The following is a 19,736-nucleotide window of genomic DNA, read 5'->3' on the forward strand; positions in this document are numbered from 1 at the left end:
TAAATTTATGGTCTTGCAGAGTGCTGTGAAATAGCAGTATCCCTATGGGGCAGTAGCCCCACATGCCAGCTAGCAACCAGGCTGAAATGAGCTCTGCTTCTCAAGGTTCCCTGGCAACCAAGGTGACATGTTTGTTCCCCTTTTCTTTTAAATGTTAATATAATTTGGCAATTAACTTGAGAATGCTAAAAAGCACAAAATGCGAGGCAGTAATGGGTTACTGCATGGGATTTATTTACTTGCTAGAGCAATGGGGGTGCTTGGTCTGGAGGCACAGTGAGGTTTTTTCAGCTCTTTTCACACTGGGTCAGGATTAAGCTGTGGGTTTCTCTGTCATTTGGGGGCTGGAAAGCTCTGGCACTGGGTGAGCTAAGAGAGGTGGGTTTTGCTGACAGTATGCCTTGGAGATGGGATGTGCAGCCCAAGGAGGGGAGGGAAGGTGGATAACAAGCTTGCTCTTTCCTGACACTCAGTCCTTACTGTAGAAGCAGAGCTGACAGCATGCACGATGAGCGTAACCAGATGGAGAAAAGCTCCAGTTCTCCTTGGCTTTATGGAAACAGCCTCCTTCACAGATGGCATGAGCGCAGGGAAAGACTCTGCCTCTCCCAAAGCTGAGATAGGTTGAATGGTGTTTGATAATAATATTTAGAGTAATATAAAATTACTAATAACTGGAGGAAATATGGTGAAATTTTTAAACGTGGGGCTAACAGGCAGCAAATTATACCTAACAGCAAATGATTAACGTGTGACCAACATGAATGGACAGATAGATGACTGTCCTCCAGAAGCTCTGCAAACCAGAAGCATGTGGGCTGCATGGTGTGAGCAGTTACTGCAGCTGCAGGGTAACAGTGTGAAGCAGCACTAGGGGGAACCTCTGCCCTGCGGTGCTTGAGCAACACAAGAAGCATCATAGTGAGAAAAGTTTGCATGTTCCAACCTTAAACACCCTCCTGCCCTTCACTCGAATTGCCACGTTATAATGGATTTTAAGTTTAAAATTCCAATTTATACTTAGATTTAATTTGAATTATAACAAGCTCTTTAGATTTCCGCAGTGAATTCTCTGCTGTCTGATGGGGATTGCAAAAGGGGACTCTTTGAGCATTTTTATTTGTCGGTTGTGCTGACAAATTCTCCCAGGCTTTTGATGAATGGGCTCATAAAAGTAGCTCCCTACACAAATGTGGGATCTGAATCTCATCTGTGCTGAACAAACTGGCAACAAATATTAATGATCTGCATGGGGAGCAGCATCAGGCAGGTGGCTGGGCTGTCCCCTCCGGAGAGAACACTTCCCAGTGCCCTACCTTTCAGTATCTCAAGGGTAAGTAAGAAGGGAGGGGACAGATTTTTAGCAGGGTATGTTGTGGTAGGAGAAGGGGAAATGGCTTGAAACTAAAAGAGGGGAGATTTAGATTGGATACAAGGAAAAAGGATGGTGAGGAAGTGGCACAGGCTGCCCAGAGAGGTGGTGATGCCCCATCCCTGGAGACACCAAGGTCAGGCTGGATGGGCTCTGAACACCTGATGGAGCTGTGGGTGTCCATGCTCAGTGCAGGGAGTGGGACCAGATGGCCTTTAAGTGTCCCTTTCAACTCCAACCATTCTATGAAACAAATTTATGGTCACCAAGAAGTGGTTTTTCCAATACGTGGCTTGTTTCATTCTGGAAAAGTTCAAAAGCGTGTTCTAGAGTTACGATTCTATTGGTTGATGCCTGAACAAACCGCATTTCTGTTGGGAAGGTTTGATGGTCAAGCTCTGTGAGGAAGCTGCCCATTTTGGCAGAGAAAGGCCGAGGGGGTGAAGGGGATGAGGTAAAGCACAGGAAAGAGTAAAGACGTACAGTTTTTCCCTCGCTACTAATAAATTAACACAGCCGATGTCCTGTGAGGACTTTGTGTGATTGAGCTCACAGTGCATGAATCACAGCACCTCTCTGTGTCACCGCTGTGTGTCATAGGAAGAGCAACGCGCCGAGCATCAGCCGCCATTCTGCAGGAGCCACAGCCTGCCATGCACAGGGCTGGGCCTTTTGTTTAGTTTCCTAAGCTGCAATTAAATCACTGGAAGAGCTGTAGGAGACCGTTTTGCGGAGGAGCAGAACTGCCCAGGAATATTCAATGTAAATAACAAAGCCAAACGCCCCATTACTCTCTCATGTCTGCATTTCATGAGGACTTCAGTAATCTCTCCTGACAGCCTCTAAACACAACGTGATTACTGAGACAGAAATGATGTCCTATTTCAAATAATGTCCACGTTACTCATGAATATAAAACGTAAAGGTGCTGAAAGATTTGGTACTTGCCATGATTATGTAGTGAATTGCTTTGCTACCGGGAAGATTTCCTTGTTGGGTTTGCAGACAGGAAATGTTTGTTCAGCTTCTTTGATGCCAAGAAGTCTGGGAATAGCCATTTCTCGTGGCTTAGAAATTCAAAAAGTGTTTGATCCAGAAAGGTATTAGATATGTTCTGAGTTTCAAAGGGTATAGATAATACATTACATGCAGTAGGAGACACTGCTGTTGTTCTCTGGAAGATGAGACAGGGCCACCTGAGCATCATCAGGGGATTTAAAACAGCTATTGAAGTGTAGTTGTTCCCTCACTTATGAGAAATACGTGAGGCTTGTTTGATTTGATTGTTTCAGTACTCGTGCACAAGCTCGTTTATCTAATTATGGCATTGACCACTTTCTTATTGTATTGAATTTTAATCATCCTGAGATTAATTAGATGGGCATAAAGAGCAGCCGAGAGAGATGTGAACATTTAGTTCTGGATCTTTTCTGTGCTGTTCTTAGAAGAGAGAACTGAATGCAATCACAATGCAGCCATGCTCTTGATTAACAATAAAATTAGTTAAAATCTGAAAGTTGTGCAGGGAATATCTGCACTGATATGGGGGCCTGAACCGAACAGAGCAAGATGATGATTGAGTTTGACTTCATTGCTTATCAATATGATGAATGTTTTAATAATAAAAGCTGCCTTTTTCAGTAGTAAAATAATTAATGATAAGTAAAGGGACAAAATGGGAAGGAACCTTGTTTTTTTTGCTCCTATGCTAAGCCTAAAAGGGAGCAATGGACTGACTCCACCCACAGCTATTCTACAGGTAGCATCGCCCCAGCTCTCAGTCCTCTGCTTGCTGAAGAATAAAGTAGTGGAGAGAGAACTGGCTGCGAAGGAAATCTTACTTACATTTCATATAAGGACATGCATTTGCTTTCAGCTTTAAAAAGAAAGCTACAAAAAAAAACCCCAAATCCTTTGAAATCACCGCGTGGCGTAAAAGCGATGGTACGATCTCAGAAAATAGGAGATAGTTTCTTGCAGATGAACAGTATATGCTGCAGGATTTAAGAAGCTCTGCTCTAAAATTGGTGCTGTACAAAACCCTGACTTTTCTTTGTGCCTTTGCATGCTTGCAGTGCGTTCCTTGCAATCTTTGCAACCATCGGTTTTAACTTCTCAAATTCCACTTAGCAGCACTGCCAAGAGTCATAAAAAATGGTAGGCTTGGAAGAAAGCAAATGTATTTTGTTGTGAAAGTATTCATTTCCAAGTCTGGAAGAAATCTAGCTCTGCATAATGATTTTCCTGAAGATTTTGATTTTATTTATTTATTTATTTTAATGAAAAGTAGATTGATTTCTTTTTTTTTTTTCCCTCTTGATACATTACTTCAATACATTTTCTGTTCCCATAAATCCTACTTGGACATAAAGTGATACTTTGTGGAAGGAATTAATGCTGCAGATTACCTACTTTCAGCATTCTCACGGCTTATAAATATGCAGAAGTAAATTCCAATAAGGCAATGATGGTACTTTTATTAATGAATGTCTTTTCCAAGAGTAATTTTTGATGAAATGCAGCCTTCATTGATTCACCTTCTGGCTTGCAAGCCTACAAGAGAAGGTATTGCTGTGGCTCACCTAAGGGCCACCCCAGGGACAGATCCATCCATCTCTCAGCCCAGAGAGGACAGCAGTGAGGGCCTGAGCTCCGGAACCATCTCAGTGTGACTGTCCTGGTGGTGTTGATCCACTGGTTCCCTCTCAGTCCCGAAGTCTTTCCTCTCTCTATGCCGAATCACAACAGAGGTTGTTCAATTTCCACTGATAGTTAGCAATTAATTGTGCTCGCAGCTACTTCGTGGTGGGCTCATAAAAATCCCTTTTTTGCTCTGCACGGCCTCTCAGCATTCAGAAATTCTTTGGTGCACCATCTGCTCGGGGCGTGTGGATGTCTGCACGTTACCTCTGCATGGGGGTGGCTGAGAGCTGTGCATCCTCAGCATGCACAGTGTTCCAGGCCGACTGCTGGTGAGAATGTAGACGTGTTTCTGGCACAGAGTGCACGCAATGAAATGAAAGAAAGGAGTGTACTCGCTACTGTTTACCTTCTGTGAAGCTCGTTGTCACTAAATTGATCCTGGAAATGTGATCGTTTCATTCTGCTAAAACGGTAATTCATGCAAGAGATGTGTTCTTAGAGCTTCGGATCATCTGAACACACTTCTCTTAATTTATCATTTGCTTTCCAAAAATATCAATTTGTAGTTCTACTGTGCAATCAGCAAGCTGTTCTACTGAAGAGGCTCAAAGCTTCCTCCTTCCGTCCTGTGATGGTGTGTGTTGGAAATGGATTTTGCTGTCAATTGTGCTTGTGGAATTCACTGGGGCAAGTTCTGTTCCCGATCAGATCTGACTTCCACAGCTGTAGAGCATGAGACGCTCCTCTGAATATTCACTGCAGAAGAGGTCACTGGCTGCTATCTGGTTTGCTGTTAGCAAAACCAGGACATACCCACCACTGGGTGGATTTATAAGTTGCTAAACAGTGTTTTCCTTAAACTGTTGTGCTCCTAAGATGAGCTTTGTAATGCAGGAGCAGGGCTGAGATGGGGATGCCCTAATTATAGGGCACTGAAAGGCCACTGTGATGCGTTCCTCTCATCATGCGGAGAGAGTGGATGATTTGAGCTCTGTAATCTGTCGTTGCTGATAGCTGACCTAATTTCTGTGTGCGGCAGTGACTCAGTAGCCATCCCGTCCCTTAGATAAAGGCATCAAATGGAAGTGGTGTGTTGTTGAATGGCCTCTGCCAAGAAGGTCAGCAAGATCTTAAGGGAAAATGTTTGATAGATGCTATTAAATGTACAAGGCTTCTGCCTATTGCTTATCGACAGATTCTAAATTGAAATGATTTTCTCTCAAGCTTGAAGGTCATTTCTGCTACGAGTCTTGGCACTACACTCAGGATCACTTCAAATGAAAAGCCAGGAGCAGAAATGAAAAATTAAGAATGTTCATATGCTACATTTATGGAAAAAAACACACAAATCAATAAAGGAAGCTCATTTAATGAGACTCATATATGTCAGAATGCAACTTCAGGACACATTCCCAGACAGTGCTGGGTCAGACTTCACTGTATGCATGTCCATGTTGTACAACTGATAGAGAAACTGAATCTTGCTGACACCCTTTATCTTTGTAAAATAATTGCTTCCAATACATTGCAGGGCAAGGCAAAGTGGATGTATAATTAGACATCTCCCTTGGTGAAAAGCCAGTCTATAGGTTTGGATGTCTTTCTTTCTTTTTTTTTTTTACCATCCCCAATGCCATCCGGAGGTTACTTGAGCCCCCAGAAGTCAGACAGCTCTAAAACAGCTTCAGGCCCCGAGGTTCAATTATCATGCCTGGTGTCATGTCATAACTCATTACTTTTCAGAAATATAAATTTATAATGCAGTACAGCAGGCATAAATATTTTTGGCATTTGATGTGGAGGGATTAGAAGACAATCAGAATGGAGCTGTACTTGGAGTGGCCTTTTTGGAAATATCGACATGATGGCTGCTCGTTAGGGGAGCAGTCAACTGCAGCCAGGGCTGATTGCCTTCTTTGTGTCTCTGGGAGGCATTTGTGCCTCAGTCTATGAGCTGTAAAAATAACCCCCTTGAGTCCGAGTTCAGACTTCATGCCGTGTTTGCGCATTGCATTAGTGAAATAGGAAATTTGCTATTAAAATACAGGTGAAGTAGGATAGAGCTTCTTGCTGGGACATTTTGAGATTCATGTGTAGCCTTTGTTTCCCTTGCTTCTGTTGCTTGTTGCACGCAGCAGAAATGAGCATGGGGCAGGTTCAGGCTCTGCGAGGAACACTTGGAGCTGCAGCGTATTGTATTCATGTGTGAGCTCACCTTCCTTTCAAATGACTTGGAAAGCTCTTATCAAGAGCGATAATGCATTCTGGAAGATGGATGGAGGAATTCTTACCATGCATAATGCATGTTGCCCCCAAGGACAAAGCTTAAAGTAGTTCTTGTAGGATGCTAATGATGGAGGTGAGATGGAAATTCCCACCTTGAATTCAGATCCACGGTGCCATTTATCAGCTGCTGAGACCTGGAAGCTGGCAGGTAGAATTTCTTAGCAGATATTCACTGAGTGCTGCCAGGATGATATTGGGGAACCATGGCTGTTAACATAATGCTTCATCTACCCATGTGTTGGAATTCAACCTTCTCAGGGCCTGGGATTTTCCCAGAGTTGCTGCAGGATTTCAGTGATGCTGTCAACACCAGAGGCTAACTAATAGTTGTACAGGGAAGAGACACAAAGGCTCCACTTTGATGCCCCTAGAACAGGTTGGATATCAGGAAAAGTTTCTTCTCTTTTCTCAGCAAGAGTGGTAATATTTTGGAAAAGGCCTCCCATGGAGTGGTGGGGTCACCGTCCCTGGAGATGTTCCAGAAACGTGGAGATGTGGCACTGAGAGATGTGGTTACGGGCACGGTGGGGGTGGGTTGGGGTTGGACTTGGGGATCTTAGTGCTCTTTTCCAACCTGAATGTTTCTGTGATTCTGTCTCAGCATCACGTGCTCTGATTTACAAAAGCCTCTCTGCATCTTCTGAGCATTACTTGCCAAACGGCTCCCTAAAGCATTTCTGAAGGGTCCCCTTCAGATTTTCTTGTGTCCAAGTACGTTCAGGACTACTTCCATCCATATATAGCAGAATTCAATTAGTCCTCATCATGTGGTAATAGGAAATAAAGAACCGCAGTATGGTCTGGTGTGAGATTCATGCAAAGCAGATTAACTGTGGGGCTGTGGAACAGGTTAGCAGATGGGCAGCAGTCTGGGCTGGTATGGGGGCTTGTGTGGATGATGAAGCAAAAGGACGAGACACTAGCATTTGGTGCATGGATGTAGAGTGATGGCATTACATGGCTCTTGCCAGCAGTGCTACTAAAACAGCACTTTTAGATTGCATTAGCACAAATGGATGCACAGGCAAGCCTTGCGTGGCTCCATGTTAAATAAATATAAATGCACAAAGTGATTAGCAATTAACTCTCAGTTCTCCTTCCCTGTGATCAGAACAAACCCTGGCTATGGCTTGTCTGAGTGTTCTGCTCTTGGACATTGCTTTCCAGTGTTCTCACCCTGCCATCCTGATCCTACACGCAGAGGGCAGGGCACCCACACGGGGCAATAAGGGAACCACGTGCACTTCTGGGCTGATGCAGTAGCTTGTTTTTGAGGAAAAAAAGGAAAACAAAAAAAAATTCCAAAGACCTGCAGGACCGTGGCCTGGCTGCCATTCCTCTTGCTCAGCCACCAGGATGAAGGACTCTGCTGAGGAGCCAGCTTCTATTCTCAGAGCCTTGTCACCTTCTGAATGGGATAGCTCATTTATTCCGACATAAACATATGGTTTTGTATGCCGCAAAGCATCAGTAAGCACTAATTAACGCTGTCCATGTGCAGTGGCTTTAGTCTGACTGGAAAGCCCATTTCCTTTGTCCCTCAGAAACCTTGTTAACATCAGCAGGACTCCTGAGCAAGGCACGTGGGTTGTTCAAAAACTGGCTTGGGTCAGGGGCTGAATGCTGTTTGGGTCCATGCTCTTTTTTCCGGTGTCTGATTTTGTGAATTAAAGGTGCAGATGTTTTTCTGTTTGTCGTCAGCATTGTCAAACATGGAACAGCTTTTGATGAAATCACTGCTTTGTGGTAAGACCAGTGGTGGGCTGGCTGTTGCTGGCACCTATATTCAGTTTTACCTCCTATGAAAAACAGATTTTGTGAAATGCTCTGTGTAGATCCACTGAGCTGTTTCCATTTTCTTAAATCGGTTTTAAAAAAATATTCCAGCTTCTCCAGCCAGTAGATTTTCTTACCTTTTTGATCATTACATTCAATATGTTGTATCCAAACTAGTGGGCAGAAAACAAAAATACAATATTGGCAACTGAGCTGCCTTTCAGAAGCAATGGGTAAAACTCCTTGCCAGAAAAACCTGTGACAAACCTGGTGTCTTTGTGCCAGTTCATCCCAACAGACTGGGAAGCACAAAGGGGGCATTTCATTTAGTACCAAATGATATGCCAATGTTGTACAAACGGTGATCTTGCAGAACATCAGTTTCTCTGCACAGGTATTCAGGTGATGGAGAGGCTACATAGCAGAGACAGTAGCACTAAACTTTCAGGCATTAGAACCGCAACTGCTAAGTGGCATGCTGTTGTTTTAATAGGTGCTGAGCCTGCAAGCCTTTGGATTTCATTGTTTTTATGGGGCATATTCACCTTTTTTTTTTTTCCTAAGTAGTTATAAGTGTGCCCATAATGTATCAATAAGGCTACGGTAATTAGATATATAATTGATAAAGCGTTATGCAATTTAAAGGCGGGTTCAGACTGTAAGCGATGAGATGCTGCATTTCAGTTCTGCTTTTATTAAAGACATCATAAAGCAAAACGCAGGTATCTGCAAGTGAAAAGCCCGTGGTTGCCTACTGGGATGGGGGATGAGTGATGTTGTCCATCTAATTACTTTGGCTGAAGATTGCGAGATTTAAAATCCTATTTCCCACCCCTGTAGGGATGCTAGATATTGTTTCCTGGCTCAAATCCAAGTGGAAGAGTGTGTTTCTGCATACCAACGTGCCCCTGCTGCTACAGCTGGATGTACTTCTTGATGGCTTGCCCTGAAAATACGATGCGGTGTTGGTGCGGCGCTGGCACAGCTTGTGCAGAGAGGTGGTGGGCCTGCAGACTGCCAAGGTCAGGCTGGGGGGGCTCTGAGCTCCTGATGGAGCTGTGAGTGTCCCTGTTCAGTGCAGGGAGTTGGACCAGGTGGCCTTTAAGGTTCTCTTCCAACTCCAACAATTCTATGATTGCTTTTGCTCTCTGCTCCATGACAGTGACGTGTCAGCAGGAGCCAAATGAACGTGGCGTGTGAAGGCAGAATGCTGCTGGGAGCATCTATATCCTCCTAGAACTTGTCCAGATCCTTTGCAAAAGTTCTGTATGAACTCACGGGTAATGCACAATGCATTGGAAGCCCCTTTAGTATGAAGAGAAAACCTTTGTCCTCTTTCAAATTACATTTATTAGTTGTCTGTGCAGTTTTTAGTTTGAAATGCGTGCAAAATGGCAGTGCAACGTGTGTCAGGCTACGTCTTCAAGGCTTCTCCCCCTCCATGCATTGCACCCATGGGGAAAGCTGGGGGGAACAGCGCTTTACCTCTGTGCTCAGGGCAGGGCTCACGTCTTACCTCTCATCACCAGGGTGAATCTATGGCAGCAATTTGCTATGCAGAGCAGCACAATAATCCCACAAGCACACAGCTAATTCCTTTTGAATTTTGCCTGCAGGTGGTGTGGGGTTTGAGAACTTTTTAACTTGGGATCCCAGCACAGAGCCTGCAGCCACCATGCTGGGTTACAGAGAAGCAGGGAAAGCGTGGAGCCAGGCAGGACAACAGATGAGAAAATAAATTTTTCAGCTTTTCCCTCCAAAGAGTAGCAATGTATTGAACATTTAAAGATTCTAATTAAGTATGTAAAACAATCACTCCTTCTCTCTCCTTTTTAATAAGGTTTCTAGAGTAAAGCCAAGGTGTGAATTTGGTCAGGCTGTCCTCAGAGGATTAAGGCAAATCGTGTGAGCTATATTTAATTCAATTAATCATTCCAGATAGGTGCTAAATCATGTCATCAATCTCTGTGATTCCACAGGCATAATCCTTAACATACAGCTGCCTGGCACAATAAGCTGGGGAGATGCTCAGCTGCATTCAAGGGAAATAAATTTAATTATAAACACATCATAGAGCCGAACATTTCCCGAATTTGGAATTCAATGTCTTGTCAGCCTCCCAGCCCAACTCCATCAAACTTTTATAGGGAAGCAGACTGTCCTGAATTTATATGCACTGGCAAACACGGTAACTGAAGGATTTAAAAAAAAAAAAAAAAAAACCTACTTTTTTTTTTTTTTTAAAAGCATTTTTAGATTTAAAGCTACTTTCGTCTTCTGGTAGAGTTACCCATGGTGTTGCATAAAGCCAGGAGCCACTGGTATCCACCAACCTCAGACTTGGTGAGCTGAGGTGTACGGGATGGGAAATCACCCGGGGAGCTGTGATGTGGTGTTCGGAGATGGAAAAGCATCCTTCTGAGAACAGCACTGCATGGTGGGGAAGCCAAGCAATGAGTGTCTGTGGGAGGACTTCCACCCCAGCACTGACAGCTCTTTCTGATCAGCAGAGCCCTGTTAACAGTAATTCAGCACATCACAGGACATCTGGCTTTGTTAAAGTATGAATAATTTAATAATTTAATATGAATAATTCTGTGCTCCTCCTTTCCTTGGTTGTTACTGTATCCCACCATTGACTCCTCAGTCCTACATATGTCTGTTTGTTTCTGGATTCCTTTAAGAGGAATGACTGATGGCTTCTTATGATGTGATTTTTTAATTTTTATTATTATTTTTAATGTAGCTCCTAGGTTATGCTAAATGTTTCATGATCTAGGCAGCTCAGAGGAGCTGCAGATGCTCCATCCACAGAGGTGCCCGAGGCCAGGTGGGATGGGGCCCTGGGTGGCACCCAGAGTGGTGGTGGGATGGCAGTAGAGGTTGAATGAAGGTGTGTCATTGAATTCCTCTATAAGAAAAAACTGGCAACCATTGACATTCATGACTTTCTTGCTGAAAGTCTATGGAGACCGAGCACTGGATGCGGGCACAGTGAGGCACTGAGTGGTACATTTCAGTAGTAGTGACAGTGGTCACCTCTACTGGTATCGATGTTTGAGCATGACATGCAGCTCTTGTTCACTGCTGGTGAAAATGCACCACTAATGGTGGTGACTATGCTGAAAAACAGTGTGAGAATTCGCTCTATCAACTAGTGTTATTGTGCTCTTTGAACCTGTCGTAGTTTCCGTGGAAATAAAGAGGAGGCATAACTTTCGGAGCCACACATGCACTACGTACATCATAAATGTATAATGGGGGAAAACTGTTCTCTTAATAGCTTCATTGAGTTCCGAATGAATTTTTAATCCTCACTTTTTGCGGACTTAATTATTAAAGCCAGTTTCACACTAAGTCAGCGTTTCACGTTAGCTTTGGCCCTTCTTGGGGACGTGACACGCGTTGAGGTGACAGTTTTCTAGAGACCTGCCAGCTCCCACCACGCTGATGCATCTCCTCCGGTATGTGTTCAGCCAATCCTTTCTGATGCTGCAGTGATAAATAAGTTTCATTTAGAAACAAAGCAAAGCTGAGCAAGCCTCAAAGGTGAGGTGAAGAAGGGACCAGGCTGCTTCTTTCTGCTCTTAACTTTGTGCTGGGGGAGGCACGGCTGGAGGGGAGCTGCAGAGCAATGCGGTGGCACTGTGAGGGCAAGCAAATGCCAAAGCCCAGGGGGAGAATAGGCCACGTTCTCTGCTGTGCAACACCACTGCGCTACTTGCCCATGCAGCCCAGCAAATGTGTTTTCTTTTTTTTTTTTTTTTCACATTACATTACGTTTAGATTGGGACTGCTTTCACTAAGTGCCCTTTAAATAGGCTCACAGTGCAGAGGAAGAGTAGGAAATAGAGGTCGTTATCTGCTCAACTCCACTGTCAAACTCAGGCGTGTGCAAGAAAATCTTTGTTTAAGTTGCGTGAAAGGAGAGACCGAGTACTGCTTATTGGCTTTCCTCCATAAGTAGCACTGCTCAGGTGCAGTTATTCCAGCTGATGTTTCAGTAATGGTTTCCCCATGCTGGGCTGGCAGCAGAGCAGGTGTAGGGGAGCAGCCAGTGCTGCATTAAGGGCATTACAAATACCATTCATACTCAAATTCTAGGATATTCTTTATTTACCAGAAACTAGGTATTATCAATGAAAAGCCAAACTCTAAATATCTCACTGATTGTTCTGAAAGCATTTTCATAAACATCTCAATGAAAATATCATGGAATCATAGAATCGTTGGAGGTGGAAGGGACTCTTAAAGGCCACCTGGTCCCACTCTGCCCTGAGCAGGGACACCCACAGCTCCATCAGTGCTCAGAGCCCACCCCAGCCTGACCTTGGGTGTCTGCAGGGATGGGGCACCGCATCTCTCTGGGCAACCTGTGCCTCACCACCTCTTCTGCAAATGACTTTTTCCTTTTGTCCATATCGTACCTCTGCAGAAATAGTTTCCACTGATAATTTTTCTGACATAATTAATACTGAACGTATTTCCAAACTCTAGCTGAAGGTGTCTTCACTGTTACAAGAGTAGAAAGCTGAGACAGCATATAGCAAGGTAAAGATGTCACTTCTGCCTGTGATTAAACTCTTCGACTATAATCTATTTATCTTGAGAACAGCAAGGATGAGCAGGCAGGTCTCGCCAGCAATGGCAAGATATCGTCTGACAGTGCAGAAGTAAATGACCGTGACTGCTTTGGGGACGTGCATGTTGGGAGATTGCCCAGAAACCAGACACTGACTGCTGCTATGGGCCACCGTGTCCCACGGAAGAGTGGGGTGATGGGCTCCTCACTCATCATCCCGTGAGATGAGGGGAGGAAAGCTGAGTTACAGGGAGAGGCTTCAGTCTGACTGACATCCAGAGGGCTCAGGCTGCCTCTGCTAAAACGCCCTTGAAATATTTTGTGATTATAGATAGCAATCTCGTAACTCAAGAAGTGTTGGATTTGGCAGAGAATTCTGTGTTTGACCTTCTCCTGATGGAGAAAGAGAGAAGTTTCTAAGAACCGAAAATGAGCGATTTGCATGGTTACAAATAATTCAGGCCTGACTAACTGCTGTGTGCAAAGTCAGGTGCCAGACAGGAACACGAGGGTTGCTTTAAAAAATGCCAATTCCAGGACCTGGAAAGAGTTCTAGGTGGAAGAGCTGCAGAGAGGTTGCGAGTGTAAGGAGTGAGTGGTGAATGGGACCTCTGCTTCTCCTCTTGCATTTAAAATAACATACTGACTCCCCAAGTTCAGCAGTTGGGGTTTTGTTGTGTAATGGGAGCTGGTCTGGCAACCAGGATGAACAGTCATGATTTTGGGAGAAATGGGGCAGTTATTGCCTTCAGGGTTAACTTTTCTTTCTTGACAGAATACACTTAAATCAGACCTTCAGGTCTATTGTTATGTACTTACTTGTGTTTTAATTATTGTTAACAAACCTGCCCTTTATGTCATGTAAAATTACCTCTCTCCTGGAGTTGCTCTGCTCTCTTGGAGTTAGCAGCATGCTAATTAGTGTCTGCTGGTAATTGCTGCTTCAGGAAGACCGAGAAATCTGTCACTGGGAGGGCTTCAAAGTGGACAGAGAGATCTGATCTCTGCAGTGGGTGTTAACAGGAAACTGCACCATGGGGAGAGCCCAAGGATAGCAGGCCCCAAGGCTGGGAGCGGGTTTGGTAGAGGGGAAAAAGAAGCTTTCATGGTAGCAGCCACAGAGGTGCGTCTGGATGAAAGATGCAGTGACTCAGATTGTTCAAGAGGATTAATAATTCAAAAATAACATTGCAGCTCTTTGCAGAGGGTGCTTCATAGTGCTGTTCCATACCCTTAGAGCTGTGAACCCCTTTCCCTCCTAGCTCCTGCCCTATGAACAGTGTCAGGCTGTGCCTCACAGGGGGCTGAGGAAAAGCACAACTGGCTCTTCTGCAATCAGAGGCAGCAAAACCCATGGTACCATCCTACCCCTTATCACACCGTGCTCCTGGAGACAGACACAGCTGCACACAGAGGCATCTGCAAAGAAATCACCTGGCTGGGCTGGGTGAAAGGGCATGACTGCACATAGAAGCTCCCATCCACGCAGTCACCAGTAAACACTTGTTATTTATCAAGGGTGACGTGCAATCTACTCATGTTTTGCTGCATTGAATTAACATGACAGATTAGCTCACAGCAAAGGATCATCTCAGGGGAAGCTGACTGGAGCAGCTTGCTTGGAGCTAACCTCTCTCCAAGTCCTGCAAAGGCTGTCCTTTGCCCAACTAAGAGCCGGGTCCTCTTAGTCCTTGACATTTTAGCTTAAGGACGTCATGACATATAGTTTAACCCTCCGCCTCCATGCTCTCTCCTGGTAGTCTTGTGGCAAGAGAAGAGATGGGAATCAGCTCCTGCCCCCTCCCAGTGTGTTATATGATTATTCCTGGGTAGCCCCTGAGTAAACTCAGCAGAGGTATGCGCGAGGAAATGATGTTTCTGTGGTGTGGGTGAGCAGTGCTGGTTTCAGGGCAGGGCTTTGCGCTGAGACGATTCCCAGTGCAGCAGCAGGGATGGAGGATTAGCTGCGAGGCAGGAGATGTGCCAGCTGATGGAGGATATAATTAAGCATAGCACCTGCACGGAGAGGCTGCTGGGAAGTGGCTTCCAAAAAAAAACATCTTCCAAAAAAGGCTTCTCCGCCCACCAGGCAGGAGCTGGGAGCTCTCTCCTGCTTTGTGCTTCAGACTGAGCTCAGCTCTGCACACAGCACGGAGCCCTGACCCCGTCACTGCTGACATGGCACTGCCATAGTGTGGGCTGCACTTAGGGGCTGTGCTCCTGTGTCCCTATTTCTGCTGGTTTTAACGTTGTGGGTAAGCAGTTCAGCTTCTATCCTGGAGGAAAGCAGAAGCTGGAGAGCGTGGCTGTGATTGTGGCCCTTCCCACTCCTCCAAGCCTCTGGAAGTGGATCTTGATTAGCATTATTGTCACTCATAATGAATCCATTTCCATTCCCATTACTAAAACAATTTAGGTGCTTGAGAAGTCACATTACTTTCAGTTATATTCAGAGCTAATTGATTCCCTGTGTTTATCTTCTCAAGAGCAGAAAGGAAGCATCACTCACCGCCGAGCAGCAGCTTTCTCCATCGTCAGCCCTGCTTGCCCTCCACCTCTGCATGGTCTTCATTTGGGAGGAACAAAAATCCCCCCTGGTTTGTAGGTGAGCATTAATTAGCCCACAGCACATGCACAGACACTCGTTATTCTTTGCCTGAAAGGTTATCGTGCACCAATATGGGAGGAGGGAGCTGAAATCAGGTCAGAGCCTTTGTCCTTGGGCATCAAACCTTGCAAATAGTGATTTCTCTTGGCAGCACGAGGCAGAAAGAGTGGGTTTTGCTATAGGATGTCTGCATAGGAAAATGATGTTGTTTCCTTATAACTCTTCCTTACGTTTCTAAGTTCTTAAAACCTGTGTAAGTCTATGGATATGGGCATACAGCTATGTATTTAAATAACAAAAATTGTCTTTTTGCTTATTTTCTATTTAAGAATGGTCAGGCTTCAATCTCTTCTTTCAGCTGAAGGACAAGGTGGTGGGAAAATGCTGGAATCATATCTGAGGTTTTGATATTTGTCAAACAATGTTCTCCCACTTCTTTTTTTGGTCAAAGAATGGGTCGAGAGAAAAGTGAGGGGCACATTTATTTCAAAATCTGAAGGGCGGTATCTTGAATTTTGTACTTCTATAACAATATGCACAGTGCTAATATGCACACAAGGAGCTGAAAAGCAATTATAGCAATCTAATATTAGAGATCAAAAGTGAGGCAAAGCGGGGGAATCGGGCATGAAATTTGTTCATTGTTCATTTCTCAGGCTCAACGTGAACGTTCTTGTATGGGAAACTTGGGCTCCGGGGAGTTGCACCATGCAGTCACAAAGCTGTTCTTTGAAAGAAGCTTTTTGCATTAAAAAAACAAACAATAACAAGAGCGTTCTTCTGACGGATCACAGGGGAAGCAAAGCGGTTTTATTTCCAGCAATAGGAACTGGTTAGGAGAATTGGAAGTTGTCTGAGGCATCAAGCTGGGTGTGATAATGAGTTGGGTTATAAATAATGTCATTAATTCGCATGTCCTGCTAACACATGCCACTCCAGTTAACGTACAAATCCCAAATCCCTCGGTGCAATGTTCGCTGACCTCCTCGTTAAAGGATCTAATAGCATGAAGCCTACTTTGCACAAATCTGCTAGCTAGACTGGGTAATAATTACGTGGCAGCATTTCTGCTCCCATACTAAAAGACAGAAGGATTTTTGTCATCAGAAACCAAGACTTTCTTCATGTCATCTGTTGCCTTTCCCGAGTGCTGGGAATGCATCCCGCTTCTCCTCTCCCCAAACTCTTTGGGATGTCAAAGTGCCCTGCATGCAGCTGGCACGGCACCCGAAGGAAATCACTGCTTCCACCCGAAATGGTCCTTTGTTCTCTATCAGCATCACATGCAGTCTGAGTAATGCTCCTTCTGCTTCTATATTAAGAGAGAGAACGCACAGGGTGTTTTCAACAGGCGGGAAAACCACCCCTCTGCAGTACTGTGACTTTTGTCACTGACAGTTTCCGTGGTGTTCATGTTTTCTTCTTCATTCTCGGAGTCAGTACAATTTCATCATCTCCAAAGATAGTGTTTAAATTGCCTGTCTTGTCGATGAACTAAACCCTGGTAATTATGGGCTTTTCTAAATAACCTAATAGAGATGCTTCTGCTTTGATGGGGAGAGTTTAGCTGTAAACCAATATTTATAATGGATGACAGAAACTGTGATCAGCAGGAATGCCCTGTCTGGAGAGTAATGGTCCTCTCTGCCCTGCATGGCTATAGCTCAACCTCTTCTAGACAAGGCTGGGAATGAAGAGCCATTGAACCAGTGGTCATTTCATCAAGGGATTCAGGGGAGCATTGGTTCTCCCAGAGAAACCCTTCCCTAGCCGACCTGACCCAGTGACATTGCTGATCCTGATGTTGCTAGGCTGGGTCTGCTGCCCATGCTGCTCAGCCCTCCTTAATGTAAATTATTCATGAGTGCTGTCTCTAGCTCATCTGCATTTTGAGGGATTTCATTCCCCAAGCCAACCTGCTCTGCAATCATGATATTGACTTACAAGTCATGAGATTTAGAAGGTAATATAGACTTTTTTTTTCCTTCTAGGATTTCAGTGTTCAGAGTGCTTATATTCAGGCTTTCTTCTGAGCCTTCTGGGGAAGCAAAGCAAATGGCGAGACTCCCCTAAAGCCACATCTGCTGTAGCTCCACAGATGGCACCGGCTATAGGGAGATTTGGCAAAATCACTGCAGTTCTGAGCTGGCTTAGCCCTGTAGTGACAGAACTGTGAGTGCAGTCGTGCAAGGTTATTCCATATAATTCCATGAGCTCACCTTCAAAATAAAAAATGAAAAAGAAAAAGAAAAGAAGAATCCAGAAAGCCATAGAAGAAATATGGGGAGCAGGGGTCAAAGTGGCCCCTCTGGGAGTAGGGACTCCTCAGGAGAAATGGAGCACAGAGGGAGCTGTGTTGAGGTTTTGAGCCGAGCAACCAAAAGTCAACCCAAGTGGCTCCCTTGAAACAAGCTGAAGTTGCAAAGAAGCGATGTCTGTGAAATGTGCATGGAAGTTTCATTATGTAAAATTGTTCCCTTTCAAATCTACGCTAAAATAATTTGGTTTTGTAATAGGATGCTGCTAGCTAGGCAACACTGGCTCACAGTGCTTCTGATGGTGTTTCTTGTTTGGTTTCTGCCATGCTGGGATGTCTGTGTGTCAGCCCGGAGACCGATGCCAGAAGAATTGATTTAATTCCTGGCTTGGCCTCAGCAGCTCTTTTGTGGATTACAGAAGACATTTTGCTTTTCTGCAATTATAACCTGGTCCTGAGGACAGCAGGCTTTGCCACCTCCTCAGCTGTGGGCCTGCCTCGGCCATCCGCTGCTGCAGCAAGACCTGGAAGTGGCATAAAACGTACATAGCTTCTTCTGGAAGAAATTAGAAGTGGCTCTTTTATATTGGTAGATGTCACACATCAACCGGCTTATAAATATAACTTTGAGTCCTAAAAAAGGCGATTATCACCTTTATACTTTCTTAATAGCCTCGTTTTAAAGTGAGTTACTGACATCATATATTACCTTCTTCCCCTACCATAAATGGTGTCTCCTCGCTGTATTTTATTACTTATTGTAAATTCATTCGAGCAGTATATTTTGCTTTCAGGAAGGTATCCTCTGTTACTTTTTCTGTGCAGGATAAATTGAGATAAATTTTGCCCGTGCCGGCGTTTTGCTCGTGGCATCCATCTTTGCTCATGAAAAGTTACAGCTGGAGTTGAGCAGGACTTGAGAAATGAGCATATTGCACCCCAGAAAGTTACAGATCACCAGGCTGCAGTCGAGCTGTGTGCAGAGGGCTCATTGAAGCAGCCAGGAGTTTAATCGGAAGTGAAAAACATAAAGGAATGTGATGTATTCTCGAATGCTGGTCCTGATAAAGCAATAAGTGCATTACTAGGAAGTGACACCAGTTATTTACCATGCCATCAGGAGATCATACAGAAGCCTATCATCCCCAGCACTGCTGCTTGCTGCTAGCTACCACATTTTTTGCCATTGGAGGATTTGTTGCAAGGGCTGTAGAAAAGCAAAGTTGTATTTTGTGGCCGTTTGGGCGTTTTTTTTTTTATTTTTTACTTTTTTTTTGGTGAGGCTTCAAACAGAATCGTTAAGGTTGGAAAAGACCGCTAAGATCACGCAGTCCTACCATGAACCCATCCCCACCAATGCAGAGCTCACGCAAGAAGGAAAGTAATCATTTGGTTGTCAGTGGAGTCAGGCAGTGGGCAGCCATCCCATGGGCCTTCCCTGCAGCGTGGGATGTGTGAGCTGCTCCCTCGTGTTCCATTCCCGAAACGTTGCTCGCTTCTCGCCGACATCGAAGTGTTTTATTTAAAAGCGCTTACATATGCAGAGCACAGTTTGGTTTTGTATTACCAGAATTTCCAAGCAGACAAGGGTGTGATTTTCACGTTACAAGGGTGTAATGTCACATCTCAGCTCCAAGTGAGTTTTTAGAGCCAGGTTACAAAATACAGGCGATGAAATATGCAGCGAAGCCTGGCATGACCGCGTGTGTTCAGGGAGGCAATCCTTGCAGCAACTGAAAGCGCATCGCTGGGGGTGCTGCTGGGCACTGCTGCAAATCCCATTGAAATGGACTCACTCTGAATGTCACTGCAAATTTCACTTACGCTGGTGGTTTTGTCCAAAGGGCAAGTCTACATCCAGAGGGGACTTGTGGAAAGAGATCCTGTGCTCTGCTGGCCTGTCTCTCTTAGCTAACCTCCATAAAACCTCTGCAGTTCCTTCTGCCCACATATGCTGCTGAGAAAAGAGAAGCCCCTGCTTGGGAGGATTTAGCATTCTGTAAGTAAAAATCAATTGATTTTTAGATCATGGGGCTGAGAGCTGAAAGCCAGTTGGGATGGATTTTGTTTAACTTCCCTATTTAAATAGATCACGCTGTTTGAATACTTATGCCTGCCTTTTCATTAGCTCACCCGTGTTGGCAATTTGTATGTCTGTATCTCATGGCTTTATAAAAAAAAAGGAGTCAGGAGGTATGAGGGGCTGCAGAGG

General features: G+C 44.6%; 1 long non-coding RNA gene across 3 annotated transcripts in view; it reads left to right on the forward strand.

Annotated features, from left to right (window-relative positions):
- LOC110403257 overlaps window positions 1–19,736 on the forward strand; it is a 41,070-nt gene that overhangs the window by 12,383 nt on the left and 8,951 nt on the right. For 2 of the 3 annotated variants that reach the window (XR_002441591.1, XR_002441592.1), the window contains exons 2-3: window positions 15,146–15,264; window positions 19,369–19,523. This is a non-coding gene — a long non-coding RNA (uncharacterized LOC110403257). The remainder of the gene's footprint in view (window positions 1–15,145; window positions 15,265–19,368; window positions 19,524–19,736) is intronic. The other variant, XR_002441593.1, reaches the window with a different exon arrangement.

This window comes from Numida meleagris, chromosome 8, assembly GCF_002078875.1.
Source record: "Numida meleagris isolate 19003 breed g44 Domestic line chromosome 8, NumMel1.0, whole genome shotgun sequence".
Taxonomy (NCBI): domain Eukaryota; kingdom Metazoa; phylum Chordata; class Aves; order Galliformes; family Numididae; genus Numida; species Numida meleagris.